The 21,593-nt window shown below is 44.4% G+C and overlaps 1 protein-coding gene across 1 annotated transcript in view; it reads left to right on the forward strand.

Annotated features, from left to right (window-relative positions):
- LOC126198725 (A disintegrin and metalloproteinase with thrombospondin motifs 7-like) overlaps positions 1-21,593 on the forward strand; it is a 673,695-nt gene that overhangs the window by 342,748 nt on the left and 309,354 nt on the right. The window contains exon 2 of the mRNA XM_049935245.1: positions 10,354-10,588. The gene's annotated coding sequence lies outside the window, so the exon portion shown is untranslated. The remainder of the gene's footprint in view (positions 1-10,353; positions 10,589-21,593) is intronic.

The following is a 21,593-nucleotide window of genomic DNA, read 5'->3' on the forward strand; positions in this document are numbered from 1 at the left end:
TCGGTACACACAATTAATTGACCCGGTTTTTAATCGAGAAACCAAATGCGTGTAACAGTATTACAATATTTCTTATTTAATTAAATATTTGTGAAAAACAAATTTCAAGAGAGTACAACGTTATAGATATATATATTTTCACAACATCCTCTAAAGTCCTACGGCATTAGGTTTAACTCGTCTTACGCCTAAAGAAAGAGTAAGACATATGTTGAAAAGAAAAGCAGGTATTACCTACCCCCGCCTCTAACTTGTCGACCTTCCACTTTATTGGCCCTCGAGACAAGTGAAACCAAAACCAAAGGAGGTATAAAACATCATCACTTAAACCACTACTTCTAACAGGACAGCAGCCATGTGGAAGTTAATTTTGTGAAGGATGTGAGGGATGCAGCGTTTGTTAGCAGGGGTTATTGAATATTGTTTGTCATGTATCTGATTACTGATTAGTAATATTATACAGTTTTTAGGATTAACAAATTGCTTCTAAGCACCTAGTAAGTGACTAAACTATGCAGAAAATATATCCAGACTGTTACAATAAAAAAAGTTCATCGGTTTCTTTTACTTCTGAAGAAAAGAATTTTATTTGTGCAATGTATCTACACGCTCTTTTCCAAATCACAAAATGAAGATACATTTTTGCTGTGGGTTTTTCAGCTGCTGCATCGTCATAGACCTATTATCGACTTCAAAATATCACCATAACTGACAATAAAGGTAAACCTAAGTAATGAAATTAAGTGTTAACATAAATGTCCCAATTTTTTCTCTTTGAAATCTGGTCAGTCCATGCATTAAATTCATAAAAGGTTCGCTTCCAGTTTGGCAAGAAATCAAGTATAACGCACCATTTCGCCAAATATTGACAAGGATAGCTTCTGATGTACAGTGGTATGTATTTTGATGCAGTTTTCTTTGGATGTGATTTCTTTTGGTCTCTCTACAAGATAAGAGCAGTTTTGAAGCTTTTGGATCAAATTCTGTAACCAGCGACAAAAACAGACATCGCGGAGTCGCATTAGCGGAGTGAAGTTGGGGGGGGGGGGGGGGGAAATCACTTTAATACTGCATGACGACAATCCATCATCTTGAAAAATCTCGTCGTATAGTTATGCATTTTTTGTCTTCACGACGAGTCATTTACGAGAAGAAATTTGTGCTGTTGCACGTATGGCTTCATGACAACAGTCAGCAATTTTTTGCTATAGGGCTGTTGAAAGTTCCCAGATTTTCACGAAGTAATGACGACATTTATATATTTTTTCGTGTAATCATCCACCGTTTTTGGAATCCTCGCTCTTGTAAGCATACGTAGGCTGTTCGCAATAATTTTGAGGAAAGAGTTGCAACATGTTGCGCATTATACGAGTGAATCACTTTGTTCACATTTATGTCTATTTGCAGTGAAAGTGACGTAATAACTGAAACAAAAAAAAAACTGAAATTCCGTCCTGGGGACTCGAATACATGACCCTCGGGTTTCCGTCCTCTACTTTTCCCGCTGCGGCAGCCACTGCATGGGAGCTACGGTCACATAAATTGCTCATGCTACGACCAACCTGCGCCAAAAATGCTATCGGTAAAAGCGGAACCCTTAAAGGATCATTTTGTTATCCATCTGTCTGTCTTTTAAAAACCCTTTTCCTCAGGAAAGGATGGACATATAAAGCTGAAATTTGTGTCACATACGGTCCCCTGATGGGGTAAGAAAAGTGAAGCTTCTAACTCAAATCAAAAGACGCAACGATTTATGTCACATATTTTGATACTCACAAAATCACTTATCAAAACCTAAAGGGTACTTCCCGTTGAACTAGAATCACGAAATTCGGCAAGAAACAAGTTTTAATAATAAACGTAAAGAAAAAAATATTAAAAGTGTAAATTTGTAATTACATCAGATGAAAACTTTTCTCATTTTTTGTCTGATTGTCTGTCTCTCCGTGTGTTAAGGCCCATTTTTCTCGGGAACGGGTAGACTTATCAAGTTGAAATTTACGTCACACTTTAAGGTCCATGCTCCCGTGGCGGTGCAAAAATCCGAACCTAAGTTGATAACATTAAAAGATACGGCCATTTAAGCATGTCACATACTTTGATACTCGCAAATTCACTCATCAAAACCTACAGGGCTCTTCCCGTTGACTTAGAAACACGAAATTTAGCAAGAAGTAATGTTTAAGAGTATATGTAAAGTAAAAAATCCGAAAAGTGTTAATATGTAATTACATCACACGAAAAAATTATCTTTGGTTATCTGTCTTCAAACTTAAAATCAAAACATTCCCGCAACCAATATCGTGTCAGTATTGATAACAGGCAAAAATCGTCGAGATCCCGATCCACAGGATGGACGAGCTGTCCATGTATACAGCTAAGTTTGCACGGAACACTAAGCGCGCGAGTACTACTTACACCTGGACATTTCTTTTTCTTTATTTTTCGTAAACGATTGGCCATCTGGAGGTTCCAGTTTTGTCACTTTAATTTCTGGTTGAAACCATATGCGTATACCACACATTTGGACGAAGTCTGTAACGAGGAGCAGGCACGGTCGCCTTGTAAGACGGAGCTGCGTGGATGGTGAGTGAGGAGGAAGGACTACTGCTGACTGCGGACGAAGTGCCCTAGTGAAGGGGTTATAGAGGGGCTTCCTCGTGGAGACACGCACTGCCCCGGCTGCTCCCCTGACCGACGAGACGCCAGCTTTCACGCTCCACTGTAACAAAGGCGGCGCGCGGGCCGCTCGATTTAATTAAGATAGGCCGTCTCCATTGTTGGCGTTTCCCACGGAACGTTCGCTCAGGTGCGGCGTGACGTCAGCCCAGGTGCGGTGCGGTACGGTGCGGCGCGCGCGACCACCAAATTAACGCCAACGGCCGCACAGAATCGGGAACGCACCGGCTCACCTCGCCGCGTCCGGTTCAGACACACTGGCGCTCGCCTGGCCCGGTTACGTGTTGCGTGGAATACTGCGCACCCCTGTCAACACGTTCGTCAACAGTCCGCCGGGTTTATAAGCACAACGGCCAAAAAAATGGCCAGACGCAGATACATACAATATTTCTTGACATACGATAAGCATTTAACTTATAAGAAGTACCTACTCATATTCACTTTTTAAAAATTTAAATTTATTTAGCCCACATTTAGAGCCGAATGTCATGTGCGAAAGGAGACGTGGGTGTTTTATGTTCAGGTCAATAGAGCAAAGGACCCCCTAAGTTTGAAAACCATTACTGTAACAAACTGAAATTCTTGTGCACATTTCTTTCTCGTCATATTCCAATGTCGATGTTTTTACATTTCTTGCAAATCGTTGTCGGCGTAGTACAATAAACCCAAAGCGAATAAAAAGAATATGGAAATCAGTTGGTGCTGCATACATAGCTTAATTAAAGTCCCTATAGATATTATTTAAAACTATATGCAGTATCAGAATATATCTAGATTCTAGAAATTACAATGAAATGAATACCCCAGCTCCATACAGGCGTTGATAAACGCCAACAGTTGAACATTTGAGTTCAGACCGGGCCTCGAACCCGGGATCTACTGCTTACATGGCAGACGATCTATACATCTGAGCCACCGAGGACACAGAGGATAGTGCGACTGCAGGGACTTATCTCTGGCACGCCTTCCGTGAGACCCACATTCCCAACTTATTGTCTCGCACTATACTCATAATACCCCTGCCCATTATCCTCATTAATCGCGGCTTTTTGCCGATTCCCATAAGAGTTCGGGCACTGTTCGTGCGTCCGCACAGAAGAAGATGGTCAAATGGCCGGTGAGCCTTATATAAGATACAACGTGGAGTGTATTGCAGACAAACAAATCAGTGCAGTAATGTGTCACGCGCTCGTTGTATGTCGAGATTAGATTAAATTTAATACTTGCAACCCAAAGGAGTAGGGAAAGTGACGCATATTTTTCAAGAAATGTACCGAGCCATAGGAGCCTGCGGTTACTTGGGCGAGGGTTGTAACAGGTTATATTCTTGTTAATTTTTATCTTTGCAGATGTTCCCTCCATGGCAGTTTTCGGGTTAGATACCGTCATTTATTTCTGGAGTTGTAAATGCAGAAGACGGATATTACTTCAGAGGACGTTACCCGTCTCTGAAATTCTACCTGCTATATGTTTTCTATAAAATTTGTCGTTCATAAAACTGATGGGCAATCCCTGACGAGGTCTAAATCTACGTGTTTCGGAATGCTGCAAAACTTTTCGCGGAGTTTTCTTTAAAAATCCGTGGTAGAGAAGTATTCTGGGAGCTGCTGCGGAACACAGGCCTCCACTGTAGAAACACGATGACGCATGCCTCCACACTCGCAAACCGGGAGTGAAATACGTCTTGTCTCTCGGCGCTCGCGAATTGGTTGCGGGCAAGCGGCGAGAAATCTCCCGACGAAAGGACGTCTGGATTCGCTGCTAGAGCAAGGCTGCTGGCAAGGGAACCCAGAACTGTTCTAAGAAAAGGTTTTGACAGTCGCCGAGTGTTGGCAATATCCACAAACAAAAGAGTTATTCAGAGGTCGACACGTAAATCAAATCGTGTTGCAAGAAAATGTAATATTGGCAGCAGCTGCATAACGTAGAAATCCAGTTTGCACCTATCTCCAGTCGTTTTCTCAGCATCTCTGTGACACATTCCCATGAGTCAAACACGTGCCCATACGTGCTGCCTTATTTTACGAGGCGCGATCAAAAAATTTCCGTTCGTAAGCCGTATGGTGCAGAATCGAAATGCCAATCAGGCAAAATCGCCGTCAGCATTTCGGCAATCGTCCCACCGAAGCACCAGGATGAAGACAACAATTTTTTTTTTAATTCCGTGTCCTGCTGTGTGAGGAAGTCCGTAACTGTCTGCTGCCTATTCTCATCAGACAGGAATCGTCGATCCTTCAAGGCCGTTTTTAAGTGACCGAAGGCGTGATAATCGCAAAGGGAGATGTCAGGGCTGTAGAACGGGTGCTCCAATGTCTCCCACTTGAGTTCGCGTAACTTCTGCGTTACTGAATTTGCGATGTTGGGCTGTGCGTTGTCATGAAGCAGCAGCACACCTTGGCGCTCCTTTCCGCAACGTTAGTTTTGGACAGGTATGTCGCTCCATATACGGTCTTCATTCCTCGTTGGATGTTTACCGGTGTTTGTCGTTTTCCAGCCAATAAAAGAATAACATAAGTGCTGTGAGTCCCACATACTTGTGTAATATACTAGAGTGTGTGGCACGAGGCCTTTTTACGCTTTCTCCTTTGCAGGCTGATTACATTACCCTGCTATTCCACCAATGAACAAAAATCTGCCCCCTGCTTTACTTGCGACTGGGCGTATGTGATCGTTCCGTTTCGTATCCTTACATATTGTTACACACAGGTGTTTGTATGAATTGACCGATTCCACACTGATGTTTTAGCCACGTGATACTGTGGTGCTGACATTGTAATTCTGTCAGAGACAGCAAAGGACTTGGAAGAGCAGTTGAACGGAATGGATGGTGTCTTGAAGGGAGGATATAAGATGAACATCAACAAAAGCAAAACGAGGATAATGGAATGTAGTCGAATTAAGTCGGGTGATGTTGAGGGTATTAGATTAGGAAATGAGACACTTAAAGTAGTAAAGGAGTTTTGCTATTTGGGGAGCAAAATAACTGATGATGGTCGAAGTAGAGAGGATATAAAATGTAGACTGGCAATGGCAAGGAAAGCATTTCTGAGGAAGAGAAATTTGTTAACATCGAGTATAGATTTAAGTGTCAGGAAGTCTTTTCTGAAAGTATTTGTATGGAGTGTAGCCATGTATGGAAGTGAAACATGGACGATAAATAGTTTGGACAAGAAGAGAATAGAAGCTTTCGAAATGTGGTGCTACAGAAGAATGCTGAAGATTAGATGGGTAGATCACATAACTAATGAGGAGGTACTGAATAGGATTGGGGAGAAGAGGAGTTTGTGGCACAACTTGACCAGAAGAAGGGATCGGTTGGTAGGACATGTTCTGAGGCATCAAGGGATCACCAATTTAGTATTGGAGGGCAGCGTGGAGGGTAAAAATCGTAGGGGGAGACCAAGAGATGCATACACTAAGCAGATTCAGAAGGATGTAGGTTGCAGTAGGCACTGGGAGATGAAGAAGCTTGCACAGAATAGAGTAGCATGGAGAGCTGCATCAAACCAGTCTCAGGACTGAAGACCACAACAACAACAACTGTGGTGCTTATTTTTTTCTTATTTTTTTTACACACACAAAGATACGTATACAAACAGAACAGAAATGAATGGACGTAAGTTTTCAGCATATATATTGTGCTTCGTTAGATTGGCAAATGTACGTAACCAAATCAAGCAGGATGAGAAATAAAGTGAACGCACTATGGTTACGTCTTTAAATTACAGTTTTCGGTAAAATATCTACAACTAGTGATAGAAGACTAGTAGTGTTCCACAGTAATTAAGGCAAACAATACGACAATCGTGAAGAAGAAAGTTCCTAACGTGTAAACGTACTTTTATTTCGTAAGTGAAGTGACAGCGAGCTTCAGAAGTTGACCAGATGAGAGGAAACCCAGATGCTAACCAAAAACGCGAGGAAATGTAACTCATCACTTATTTAAGTAAGAAACAAGACGTGAACAGTTTTATGATGTGCAGATATCGCATATCGAAGCAGAACTGTATCGTTCTAGATTACACTGAAGATGAATTACATTAATAGGCGATACGCGTGTGGAAGAAATAAAATATATCGCAGCAAAAAAGAGGTGGTTTTTATTTACAAAACGAATATTGATGATGGCCACGCATACAAACGTGTTAAAAATGTACTAATTCATATTGCAAAACATTAGTCCCAAAGCGAGTTGACATCCCCATGCCACCTCTGATCTGGTATCCAGATACATTGTGGCTTTGTCGATATCTGTACCCTTACAAAGTTTAGCTGATACGTTGGACGGGTTACTCCTGTAATCTATACAGATCTGAGAATGGTTCAGGTAGTAGTAGGTCGTGTGACTAGGGCCTCTCGTCGGGTAGACCGTTCGCCGGGTGCAAGTCTTTCGATTTGACGCCACTTCGGCGACTTGCGCGTCGATGGGGATGAAATGATGATAATTAGGACAACACGACACACAGGCCTTGAGCGGAGAAAATCTCCAACCCAGCCGGGAATCGAACCCCGGCCCTTAGGATTGACATTCTGTCGCGCTGACCACTCAGTGGCGGACGTGTTTCAGATGAAAGGCAACCGGTTATCCTAGTAAAAATATTAAAAAAAAGAAAGCAAATCTATATAGACAGACCTTCCCGGAAGACCACGAACAATAATAGTACGTCGCTTCCGGGATTTGAGGAGAGGCGCCAGCGCCAGATCGAATCCGCCCGTCGGAGTAACGATGACGGTCGGTGTGCCAGCCAGCTTGGATGTAGTTTTTAGGTGGTTTCTCACATCCGACTAAGTGAATTGCGGGCTGGTAGCACGACACGACCTGCCTCAGTGGCACGATTCGCAAACATTTAGAAAAACATTCGTACACGTTGAAGTAGAGTAACACTAGAGAACTTGTGTCCAAAAGGGGGCAGTGGGGGGGGGGGGGGGGGGGGGCGCAAGGGGTGTCGACACACAGGGCTACGGCCACCCTCAACTACTAACATTGCCAAATCCGAAACTTATCATGCCCAACCCCAGTGGGCCAACTCGCTTCAAACCGGGACGTAATAGAAAAAAAGGATACAAAATGCAACAAAATTTGCGATATTTTTGGATTTTTGGGTTCGCTGATTACGAATCCGATGTCGAATTACAAAATTCAAAATCGTGGGACCAATTTGGTGGGTCAAAAATTATAAATTTAGCGTATTCGAGTAAAATTAAGGGTACAAGGCTTTTTGAGGACGCTGATAACGAATGAGAAGTCGAAATTGCCGTATTGAAATTTTCTATTCGAATTTTATATTCGTCAATCTAAATTGTAGTCACATTCGTCGCTTGCGTCATTATCCCTATGAAAAGGGTCGCTGTCGGGTTGTCCATAGCGAGATGGTCCGAAAAGCAGATCTTTTACATCAGGTGGCATCTGTTTATTTTCTTCGACTGTCATTTTCTAAAATCTCGTGATGAGTGAGTCTGAAGATGCCAAAGCCGATGGAAAAGTCTTACATCGTTTTCAAGCGGAAATATTTGCGTGTAAAATTTTCTTGATAATGACGAATATTCTGGTTCTGAGCTTTCTGCGCATATTCAGTTAGCCGACCAATCGGCAACGGAGCAGCTGCGATTATGGTACATCCGTACATCAAAACTATGTGGAATGATGCCGGCATCGGACGTTATTGCAGAATAGAGCGCATTAACGCATAATAATTCTCTATCGTGTGACATTGCCGCACCATGGAAAAATGACCGTCCAGTAAATTGCTCACGCAATTCATTATCTATATTATTAAGATAGTAGGTGAACCATTTACAAAATCTGAGCCACGCAGACGAAATTTTATAGCCAATGATTTCGGATAATCTCGGTTGTATGTTAGTTTTACACCAGTTAAAAATGCCATAAACATACCTTCTAGTGTGCTGCCTATCTCAAGAGGGCTATTGAGAAATTGAGATCTCCTAGATCACGAAATGGAAACCACAATGACAATCAAAAACGTTTTATTCCCAACAGTTAGCTACACCTTCCAGCTACTTGTCTACATGGTCGCCACTCCAACTGAGACACCTGTCGTAGCCTTGTACCAACTTTCCAATACCCTCGTCATACAAGGCAGCCGCCTGTGCTTTCCTCCATGTCTCCAAGCTGATCTGCAGCTTCTTGTCTGTACCAAGCCCCTGCAGTGTGCAGCCGAGAATTGTCGAGAAGAAGGAGATGCGTGGCAGTTACGTTGTGTGGGTTGCATCAAATAAGGCAAAATCTCTCACAGGTGCCCATATTTGTCGGGGGACACAATTTCTAGGCATCTTTACATGCTCACTGCGCCCTCAGAACTGGAAAGAGCAACGTAGCGCGATTGGCGTGCATACTGGATACTCTGTCCAACACGTCTATGCAATATGATATCGCAGTGCCAATGTTATTCCCAATCACGATGCCATTGAACATGCATGCATGTCCAAAGGAACACTGCATCGTAATTCGGAATAAGCCATGTATTGCAATATCGTATTTATCCGCCGACACCGGGCAAGCGACATTCAAGTAATATGTCCGCCTGTACGTGAATATACAAAATGGATAAGCGAGTACAGGTTGTAGACACACGGTTGACGAGAAACAGAAGTTTGGTTCTTGTCATGAGTAGTGCTGGGGTAGCCTAACTGTCAGGCAATTGCTAGCGATAAGCAGGATAGCAGAGTTCCAGTCCTGGTCTGGCACAAATTTTCACTGTGAAATGACAATGAAGTGAATACCCTTAGCTGCATTCAGACGTTGGTATAAGTCAACGGGGACAGTTGAAAATGTGTGCTCCAACCGGGACTCGAACCCGGGATCTGCTGCTTACATGGCAGACGCTCTATCCATCTGAGCCACAGAGGATACAGATGATAGTACGACTGCAGGGATTTATCTGTGGGGACGCCTCCCGTGAGACCCACATTCGCAACTTATTGTCCCGCACTATATTCATAGTGCCCCTGCCCATTATACTCATTACTCGCGGCTTTACTGCCGATTCCCGTAAGAGTTCGGGCACTGTTTGTGTATCCGCACACAAGAAGATGGTCAAATGGCCGGTGAGCACATATATATATAGTCGTCATTGCATTGATACAGATTACAGGTGCCCGTATTCAGAACTGCGACTACATTTCATGTACATCTATGCAAAAGTTCATCGGATTTTACACTGTGGTTTCCATTTTGCGATCTATCGAACGTTACTCTCCGAACAGCCCTCGTATTTTATCCTAACAACTGGGCTGGACTGCTCTCATATATTAAACATATATCGACTTATGACTGCGATGCCACCGCACCATTGGGAAAGCATGCACCATTGCCAATTGCAGTCTACACGAGATTTGGTGGGACATGAGTCGTAACGCGCACATTTTTCTGTTTGTATTCTATCCAGGTTTTGAAGCTTGTTGCAGCACTGTACTACCCCGTGAAGATATAGCAAACGGAGCAAAAGAAATCTACATAGCCAACTAAATCTGTTTTACAACAAGTAATTGCTAAATTTCTCTGGTGACAGTATGTCAACTTTTGCAGTGTTGAATTGTTCGGTGTTCAGCTCACATATTTCCATGAGATAGCCTTAGCTCCAGGCAAAACTGTGTTCTTCCCGTTTGAGACAAAGAGTCGCCACTCACCAACACACTGTGTACGTGTTGCAGGCGGGCCTGGTACGGACGGAGCACGGTGAGTTCTGGGTGGAGCCAGCGCAGGGGTCGACGCCGTCGGAGACGCAGCCTCAGCCGCACGTGGTCACCCGCCGGGAGTCGACCACTCACCACCGCCTCCACCACCAGCACGAGCACGACCAGGCCAGCGATCACGACCACGCGGGCGGCGGTCGCGGCAGGCGCAACAAGCGGCGCGCCCACCGGGAGCGCAACTGCGGCACCAAGCGTCAGTATTCCACACCACGTCGTTACTGCCTAGCTATGAAGGGGGCGCCGCCTGTTGCATTGCAGGTTTTCTTGGCATAGGTATTTCTTGGCGTAGATAATACTACACCGAAAATGCATACAGTATCTGATTAAAAGTCCCCGGACCCCCTAAGTAAAGTAGAACTGACTACCAGATGTCACAAGAGGCGGTCCCGCAAATATACACCTTTTGTAGTGCAGACGCTGCGAAGTGTTCAGGGAGGGAGTTGACGAGAGTCGTAAGGTAGACCTCCAGCAGAGATGTGGAGCCACGCCGACTCCAGTGGCCAGTTGCGCTATGATTATCGGTTGAGGATCCATGGCGAGTACAGCCCGATTGAGGTGGTCCCACAGATTCTCGATGAAACTTGGTTGGTAGGTACTCAGAGAGCGCACGGGATAAGGTTACGATTGTGGATGGGGCCGTAAACAGTTACTGTGAGTTGCACAGTCAAACACACACAACTTTATTTTTCTAAGAACCACTTATTTACACATTTCTTTAAAAGATCACAATTAGACAATACGGCTGAAGGCCTAATTGAAGAAAACTTGAGATGCTTTCTTGGCTAATGGCCCAAAACCACACACTAAACAAGAACGGCTGAAGGATTTGCTTAGAAATCAAAAGCAATTAAAAATAGAAGGTAAAATTTAAAAAAAATTGCAATTGAAAACAATTAGAAGCTGAAGGCCTACGCTACACGTCTGAAGGACAACTATAATTAAAACACATTAATAAAAAAATTTTTCTAACCAAGAAATTTCTTTTTAAACTTACAATAGAATGGCCGAAAGCCTAATTAAAGAAATATTAACTTAATGTACGGCTGAAGGCCACAAACAAATTTGAAACAACGGCTGAAGGCCTGAACAACAAGTCTGACAAACAATTTAAAATAAGTCCCTTCCTTCTAATAAAAAAAAAATTCTTCAAAGAATACACACGGCTGAAGGCCTTGTTAAAAGGGGTTCACGTAAATCCTCAGTTGAAGGCCACACATAACTCATCGAACAACTAACGGCTTAGGGCCTGGATTACAAACAATTTCAGACAGAACAAATTTTAAGGAAAAAATATTTTTTTAAAATATAATCAATCTTCAAAATTTTAATTTAACACAGCTGTGACCTTCATGTAAAATTTAAAAAGAACTGAATTAATACACGGCCGAAGGCCTCGCACAATACTTGAAACTAAAATGAAAATGACAATCTAAAACAAACAGAAGAAGTGGTGCTCAGAAGTGTTCCAAGGGTCGTCCTGAGATGGTAGCTCAAAGGTAAGGTCAGGTGAGACAGGCAGCCAAGAGTTGAAGTTAAATAATCGGATGGCAGCCCAAACTAGGGACGGCCCAAGGACCGACTAACAATGTAACCAATTCCCTTCCGTCCGACCAACGGCACAACGATGGAAAATATCGGCCGAGGACGAGGATAGGAACAGCACTAAGTCTTCAGAAATTGGCGTCTAAAAACAACCAAGGGAACAATAGCCATTCTAAGCAAAATGTGAACCAAACAACTTAAAAGGAGGTCGAACTACACGCCGTGCCAGATAGCATCAACATGACTAGGAAAGGCACACTGCCGGAAAACTACGCTAACGACCAGGGCAGGTAACTGAGGCGTTAACGGCCACAGGGCAGAAAATACCGCTAGTGCCCTTCACTGGCAAGTAACAGTCAATTTAATAATTAATCACAGTATAGGAAGACGGCTGCAAGATTTTGCCGACTCCAACACCCCATACGTTGCTGCTAGCCCGATCGGCCCAGGGAGCAACGTCCCGCCAATGAACGAAGAGATGTCACAACAGTTGAGGTTTCATAACAGGTTAACTAATCACTCAACTTCAGCGTCCAGGTTCGGCGGGCAACGAACTTGGTCACTCTCGCGGCTAGCGCCTCACGATCCGACAGCACTTGCACGCCGCCAGTGGTCCTGCCTGGCCTCGCCACGGAGACTTCCTCACTGCTCCGTCCCACCGACTGACCACCACACACACCACCACCACCACCCGGAAATACTATCATTCACACCAAAGATAGTACGACAGTACTAGTACTGATAAGCGCTGCTGCTGCCACTCAAGGAGGCAAGCCAGAAACTTCGTTACGCCAGTAAGTAAGGAAGAAACAAGACACCACTCAGAGTGACAAAATGCCAAAGAACAAACGGCATGAACGTGAACCGCACACGGCTCACTCGATTGCATTTTAAGCCGGGGAGTTTAGCGCCCACGTGAGTACGGGAAACTCATTTTGGTGCTCTTCGAATCACGCACGTACACTGCGAGCTGTCCTGCTGGTAGATGCCATTGAGCCGACGTAGGGGTGTACATGGTCCCCAAGGATAGATGCATACTCGTATTGATCCATTGTATCATCCAGAATCATTCTATCAACCAGAGAATGCCACGACAACATTCCCCAGACCATAACACTCGCACCCCAGCCTTCGTCGCCGATGGACAGCAGGCGCCTACTGTGGAGGCTGGTAAACGGTAACGTTCGCTTAACGGTCGTTGAGGAGACATTGTTGGTAGCGCCCTGGTTCGTCTAGGTGGTCGGTTGCTCAACAGCTGCACGTATACGAGGGCTATTCAGAAAGTAGGGAACGTTTCCGTCTGACCCCACTAGGCGCGCGGCGATCGCGTATATTTTGGTATGTGCGTGCTCGGCATCTCAGTCGGCAACCATCCGTGACAGCGGGAACGTCTCTGCGCGTCTGGTTTTTTCGACATTCGAATTTGAAATGTGCGCTGCAATCGAAAATCCCACCAGTTGTGAGGTGCGATCTGTGATACGGTTTTTAATGGCAAAATACCTAAAACCTACAGAAATCTATCATGAACTGTGTGAAGTGTACGTAAATGACGTAATGAGTGAATGTTCCGTCCGGAAATGGCGCATTCGGTTTAAAAACGGCCGAACTAACGTTCATGGTGAAGAGAAGAGTGGACGCCCGAGCATTGTGACTACGATCTTGTCGCTAAAGTTGATGAAACGATTCGTGAAAACCGTCGCTTCACAATAACGGAGCTTTCGCTTTCTTTTCCACAAGTTTCACGGACTTTTTTGTTTGAAATTGTCACTCAAACGCTAGGCTACTACAAATTTTGTGCACGTTGGGTGCCCAAAATGCTTACAGAGCACCATAAAGAACAGCGAATGGAGGCAACGTTGACATTTCTGGAGGCCTACCACAAACATGGTGACTCATTCATTACTGGATAGAATCGTAACCGGTGACAAGATTTGGGTGAAACACGTCAATTGCGATACAAAATTACAGTCCATGGAGTGGGGACACGCAAGGTCCCCACACCCCAAAAAAACCAAGAAAATGTTTGCAAACCTTGTCAGCAAGGAAGTTGATGGTGACATTGTTTTGGGATAGGCAAGGTGTGCTTCTTATTGATTTTCTCGAACGTGGAGCAACCATAAATTCTGTCCGGTACTGTCAAATTTTGCACAGCCTTAGAAGACCAGTTCAAAACAAACGCCGAGGAAAGCTGACCTCCAAAATTTTCTTTTTGCACGACTACGCCCGACCTCACACCTCAAACCGCACTAAAGAACTTCTTAATTCATTCAAATGGGAAATTTTTCGCTTATCCGCCCTACAGCCCCTATCGTGCACCAACCGACTTCCACTTGTTTCCCAAGTTGAAGAATTTTACTACGAAGGTATTTCAAATCTTATGATAAATTTTACTACGAATGTATTTCAAATCTTATGATAAATGCCTCAATGTGTTTGGTGACTATGTGGAAACGTAGTATGTCAGTCGCTCTTTCAGATGTATATAATAAAATGTATTTCTTGTACTTAGTTCTTTTTAATGCCAAAACCTTCCCTCCTTTCTGAATAGCCCTCTTATTTGCCCGCGCACCTCTCCGTAGCGTTCCTTCACCCCCTGTCATCTATGGCCAGTGGTGCACTATAGTTGCCCCGATGCACTATAACCACGGCGGCATGTGAACAGTTTACAAACTTAGCGGTTTAGTAAATGCTTCCACCCTTGGCCCGAAAGCCAATGATCATGCCCTGTTGGAAGTCACATAAAACGGCCCGTTTCCCTATTACGAAGGCGATTACACTGTTCTCTGCGTCCCCACTCCTCCATCGTCCCTGAAAATTTGTAAGGTCGTCGCAGAATCACCCAGTACAGCTGAACTTAACTCACACATAGCAGTCAGATAAATACGAGTAGAATCAGTGGTGTCTGATTTGTAAATTTAACGTTATTCACTATGTGAATCCAGACAACGATGTATAGAATCTCTTTAACCATATCCACTCGAAAGTCAAAATTCAAAACGTAATTATTATTAACTTTACTGGCCACAATAGAATAACTGAGTCGTTCAACGTTCGGTTTTTCTTTGAAGGTTGTACTGTTCGGGTCTTCATTTTTTTCGATCATGCTTTTCTCAATTAGTCTGAAACCTCTACAGCCCTTCTGTGTGTCATTAATGCTGAAACTTTGTGGTTCTTAGCAAGAGTTTTAATTTTATCTTTGTTCTTTCCATGTGTTAACACTGGTCCAACATCTTTAAGATCTTGCTAAATTTCTCGGATCCATCGCCCACCTATTTTCTTTGCAAGATTTCTCGTCACAAGTTGTATAATCCCGTCTTCTTGTACTCGCAAGATGGGAAAAAAATAAGACATTCTTTTCTTCTTGGCTAGCGACTGGATTAGTCCCTCGACAGACAGATACGTTGGGAAGAATTCTCCGGACTCCTTTGATATAAAATGTTTTCATCAAAACGTAGTAACTAAGAAACAACAGAAGATTTTTGCTTGAAACAACCTTCTCTGACAAGTGTAACCTCTGATCCATCTAAAAATGCGGAAAAGTGAAATTAGATTTTTTTTACAGTAGTTCGAGGTTAATTCCACCTCAAAAGCGAATGGCGAAACGCTCCGTTTGATAACGAGACGGATGATATCATTCCCTATCTTCTTCCAATGCGAACTCACTCTCGTCAATGACCCGTCATCGATGGGCTTTGGGGTAAGGTGGAGTAAATGAATCATTTCAACTTTCTGGGCCCCAAAGGGATAATGAATATTTTATTGCGCATATTAAATTGTAATGGTGAATAGTTTTATATGATAAAGGATCATTGCTAAAAGATCAATTCTTCTTCATTGTAAATAGCAAAACCTGAAACATGGGGCTATCTGAGTCCTGAACGGGGCTACGCGAATAATTGAAAACTGTCATACAGTTACAAACAGTATCGAATATTACATTCTTTAACCGTGCCAGTAGTTGTTACACGGATTTCCCACAGCAGAATTGGTTACGACCAGCAGCTCCATTACAGATTTTGTGAAACCACACGTTGCGTTTATCACATATGTTTCATATCCCTTTCTTCACAGATCTAGGGTCTTAATATTTGATACTGCAGAAACCACAAGGTATGTTTTACATCTCTGACTCAGTTCACGTGATGAAGAAGATGAATCCTTTTCCAAACTTGAAGGTTTCTCTTGACCACCCAGCGCATTTCTGCAATCCTTAACCTTTCTTTGGGAGTTCTCAAAATTCAGTTTTCTCTTCCCTCTTATAAGCCTGAAATGATCTGGTGAAGTCAGACGACAAGCCGGATTTTTCTCTCTCCTCGTACGTGTGGTACCGATGCTTTTCGTTGAGGTTGGCAAAGTAAAAGAGAATGGTGATGATGATTGTGCTGAGTTCTGACTTTCCGAATTTCTTGGAGGATTAGGAAGAGTTGCAGGGCCATGATTTACTTTTGAATCTGTGGTAACAGAGGGGAACTCATCATTCAGGAATGTGGACGAAGGAAGGAGTTTGCGTAATGGCATGTTGTTCGGATCAGAGGGGAAAATCCCAATGCACTCAAATCCCTTCCAAAAGATTTCCTTCATTAGTTCCACGTCTCCAGACGACATCGAAAATTTTACGAAAAACAAATCTTGTAATGGATGGCTCTGAGCACTATGGGACTTAACATCTGAGGTCATCAGTCCCCTATAACTTAGAGCTACTTAAACCTAACTAACCTAAGGCCGTCATACACATCCATGCCCGAGGCAGGATTCGAACCTGCGACCGTAACGGTCGAGCTGTTCCAGACTGCAGCGCCTAGAACCGCTCGGCCACACCGGTCGGCTCTTACAATAAAGGCTGACTGTCGTTGTGTATAATTAGGCTACATAAGTATTTTGATAAAGAGAAAATAATGCATATTATATTCAGATTCAGAATGCCCACGAAGAATGATTCACATAGACCCGTTTCCTTGTTATTTTTTAAATGCAAGCAGTTGTTCAAATTTATATCAGATGTCGTTAGCTGTTCTGTTGACCGACCTTGTTGATGATAAACTGGTAGCGTAGAGGTTTATAATTACCACTTATGTATTTCCAAAATAGACCTAATTTTAAACAGACTTAATATTGCGTGGTGGATTGTTATACCGTCTTACCTCTTCTACGTCCTTCTGGATGATTAGTGTCTGTATTAAATTTGTTTGGAAAAAGCTATTTACCGCCTGTGCGCAACTTGTCTAGCAACGGTCCTGTAATATAATGGCGTCCGAGCTGCGGACGTTAACTGAGCAATGAAATATTTTCTTATTTCTGTCCATATAGTCTCAAGAGAAATAAAATATTTTCTTATTTCTATCCTACCCCATAATTCCGATAGGTCCGCCCTGTCTTAAACGTTTAAAAAAATTAGAGAGAGTAGAATCACAGTTTTGCTTATGAGTATGTGACTCGTTGTATAACTGAATACGATGGTAGTGTTCTGCTCAATCGCATCGAGTATTGAGGACGCGCAAATGGTAAACCGCAAGCGCGCCAGCCGGTCGAGGTTCCGCAGATGCAGTCAACGTCCGGCGCTGTTTGCGCGCATGTAACATGCAGGCTCTAGACGACTGATACAATGTAGCAACTGCAGAGAGTGTTTATTTGCTCGGCCGCTGCCCGCTCTCCATAAACGACGTGCTCTCTTGTTTACCGCCGCCACGTGTCCCTGCTGCAGAGTCAGCAATCAATTGCAGCGAGGCGCTGGGGAGGAATCCCAGCCGCGCTGTCGTCGGGAGCTTAGTACGCTCCACAAACAGCCCTACTGTCCAGATCAAAGGAAGCGCGTACTCGCTTAACTTGCGCGGTATTTCTGGTTTCTGGAGCGGTAATCGTTTGCAAAACTGTGTGGCATCTCTGCACTAAACTTTCATTTCGGTCTTCAGATTTATGCCAGTGTGTCAGAAGGCTCGGTAACGGAATCTGTTCGGTAGGGATTCTTAGTTTAACAAACGTATGGTGATTTAGGGGTGTTTGTGAGTAGCTAAAACCACTCAGCGTCCCCACTGTCAAGCCAAGATCTTGTGTTGTTGCTTACTAGCGAAGCACATACTCAGGATGTGCTCTTGGCTGTAGGGAGTAACTAAAATGTTGTTGTTGTTGTCGTCGTCTTCAATTCGAAGACTGCTCTGATGCAGTTCTCCATGCTACTCTATCCTGTGCGAGCCCCTTCATCTCCGAATAACTACTACAACCTACATCCTTCAAGAATCTGCTTACTGTGTTCATCTCTTCCTCTCCCCCTAAGATTTTTACTCCCTACACTTCCCTGCAATACTAAATTGGTGCCCCCTTGATGTCTCAGAATGCGTCCTGTCAGCCGATCCCTTCTTTTGGTCAAGTCGTACCACAAATTTCTTGTCTTCCCAGTTCTGTTCAGTACCTCATTATTTACGTGATCTACCCATCTAATTTTCAAAATTCTTCTGCAGCACTACATTTTAACACCGGCTATTCTCTTCTTGCCTAAACTGTTTATCGCCCATGTTTCACTTCCACCGCGACCGCTACGGTCGCAGGTTCGAATCCTGCCTCGGGCATGGATGTGTGTGATGTCCTTAGTTTAGTTAGGTTTAATAGTTCTAAGTTCTAGGGGACTGATGACCTCAGATGCCGGCCGTAGTGTCCGAGCGGTTCTAGGCGCTACAGTCTGGAACCGCGCGACCGCTACGGTCGTAGGTTCGAATCCCGCCTTGGGCATGGATGTGTGTGATGTCCTTAGGTTAGTTAGGTTTAAGTAGTTCTAAGTTCTAGGGGACTGATGACCACAACAGTTAAGTCCCATAGTGCTCAGAGCCATTTGAACCATTTGACCTCAGATGTTAAGTCACATAGTGCACAAAGCCATTTGAACCATTTTTTTCACTTCCACCCATGGATACACTCCAGACAAATACTTTCAGAAAAAGACTTCCAAATCTTGCCATCGCCAGTCTACTTTTTATATCCTCTCTATTTCGGCCGTCATCAGTTATTTCGCTGCCCAAATAGCAAAACTTTTTTACTGCTTTAAGTGTCTCGTTCCCTAACCTAATTCCCTTAGCATCACCTTACTTAATTCGATTACATTCCATTATCCTTGGTTTGCTTTTGTTGAAGTCCATCTTTACTGCTTGTTCAGTGCACAGACTGAATAACATCGGGGAAAGGCTACAACCCTGTCTCACTCGCTACTCAACAACTGCTTCCCTTTCATGCCCCTCAACTCTTATAACTGCCATCTGGTCTCTTTACAAATAGTAAACAGCCTTTCGCTCCCTGTATCCCTGCTACCTCCAGAATTTCGAAGAGGGTATTCCAGTGGACACTGTCAAACGTTTCCTCTAATTCTACAAATACTATAAACGTGTGTTTGTCTTTCGGTAACCTGTCTTCTAAGATAAGTCGTAGCGTCAGTACCGCCTCTCGTGTTCCTAGTGGTCTCACATTTCTCCTGAGTCCAAACTGTCTTCCCCGAGGTCGGCATCTACTAGTTTTTACATTCTTCTGTATAGAATTCGTGTTAGTATTTTACGATCATGACATATTGAAATGGTGGTTCGGTAATTTGCATACCTGTCAGCAATTGCATTCTTTGGAATTGGATATGTTACATTCTTCTTCACGTCTGAGGGTATTTCGCCTGTCTCATACACCTTGAAAAACAGATGGTAGGGTTTTGTCATGGTTGGCTCTAAGCTTATCAGTAGTTCTGATGGAATATCGTCTGCTCCCGCGGCCTTGTTTCGACTTTGATGTTTCACAGCTTTGTCAAATTCTTCTCGCCGAATCATAACTCCCATCTCATATCATCTACGTGCATTTCCTTTTCGATAATATTGCCTTCAAGTTTATCTACACTCCTGGAAATTGAAATAAGAACACCGTGAATTCATTGTCCCAGGAAGGGGAAACTTTATTTACACATTCCTGGGGTCAGATACATCACATGATCACACTGACAGAACCACAGGCACATAGACACAGGCAACAGAGCATGCACAATGTCGGCACTAGTACAGTGTATATCCACCTTTCGCAGCAATGCAGGCTGCTATTCTCCCATGGAGACGATCGTAGAGATGCTGGATGTAGTCCTGTGGAACGGCTTCCCACGCCATTTCCACCTGGCGCCTCAGTTGGACCAGCGTTCGTGCTGGACGTGCAGACCGCGTGGGACGACGCTTCATCCAGTCCCAAACATGCTCAATGGGGGACAGATCCGGAGATCTTGCTGGCCAGGGTAGTTGACTTACACCTTCTAGAGCACGTTGGGTGGCACGGGATACATGCGGACGTGCATTGTCCTGTTGGAACAGCAAGTTCCCTTGCCGGTCTAGGAATGGTAGAACGATGGGTTCGATGACGGTTTGGATGTACCGTGCACTATTCAGTGTCCCCTCGACGATCACCAGTGGTGTATGGCCAGTGTAGGAGATCGCTCCCCACACCATGATGCCGGGTGTTGGCCCTGTGTGCCTCGGTCGTATGCAGTCCTGATTGTGGCGCTCACCTGCACGGCGCCAAACACGCATACGACCATCGTTGGCACCAAGGCAGAAGCGACTCTCATCGCTGAAGACGACACGTCTCCATTCGTCCCTCCATTCACGCCTGTCGCGACACCACTGGAGGCGGGCTGCACGATGTTGGGGCGTGAGCGGAAGACGGCCTAACGGTGTGCGGGACCGTAGCCCAGCTTCATGGAGACGGTTGCGAATGGTCCTCGCCGATACCCCAGCAGCAACAGTGTCCCTAATTTGCTGGGAAGTGGCGGTGCGGTCCCCTACGGCACTGCGTAGGATCCTACGGTCTTGGCGTGCATCCGTGCGTCGCTGCGGTCCGGTCCCAGGTCGACGGGCACGTGCACCTTCCGCCGACCACTGGCGACAACATCGATGTACCGTGGAGACCTCACGCCCCACGTGTTGAGCAATTCGGCGGTACGTCCACCCGGCCTCCCGCATGCCCACTATACGCCCTCGCTCAAAGTCCGTCAACTGCACATACGGTTCACGTCCACGCTGTCGCGGCATGCTACCAGTGTTAAAGACTGCGATGGAGCTCCGTATGCCACGGCAAACTGGCTGACACTGACGGCGGCGGAGCACAAATGCTGCGCAGCTAGCGCCATTCGACGGCCAACACCGCGGTTCCTGGTGTGTCCGCTGTGCCGTGCGTGTGATCATTGCTTGCACAGCCCTCTCGCAGTGTCCGGAGCAAGTATGGTGGGTCTGACACACCGGTGTCAATGTGTTCTTTTTTCCATTTCCAGGAGTGTACCTTATATAGACCCTCCACGTACTCCTTCCACCTTTCAACTTTCCCTTCTTTGCTCAGGACTGGTTTTCCATCTCAGTTCTTGATATTCATACAGCTGCTTCTCTTTTGTCCAAAGATCTCTTTAATTTTCCTGTAGGCGGTATCTATCTTTCCCAAAGTGAAATATGCTTTTCACAACATACTTCATTAAAATAAACCACATCTAGATGATGTCCCAAAGACCGCATGCAGGTTGCAATACCTGCTCATACAACAACAAATTTTTCACATACTAGGAGTAAGGTTCTGATTCTACTACTTTTTCTCTCGTTTAGGGCCGTAGGAGACCACATCATATAAGGAGTGTTCAAATGAAATGGTACATAATGTCG

The sequence above is a fragment of the Schistocerca nitens genome, chromosome 8, assembly GCF_023898315.1.
Source record: "Schistocerca nitens isolate TAMUIC-IGC-003100 chromosome 8, iqSchNite1.1, whole genome shotgun sequence".
Lineage (NCBI taxonomy): Eukaryota > Metazoa > Arthropoda > Insecta > Orthoptera > Acrididae > Schistocerca > Schistocerca nitens.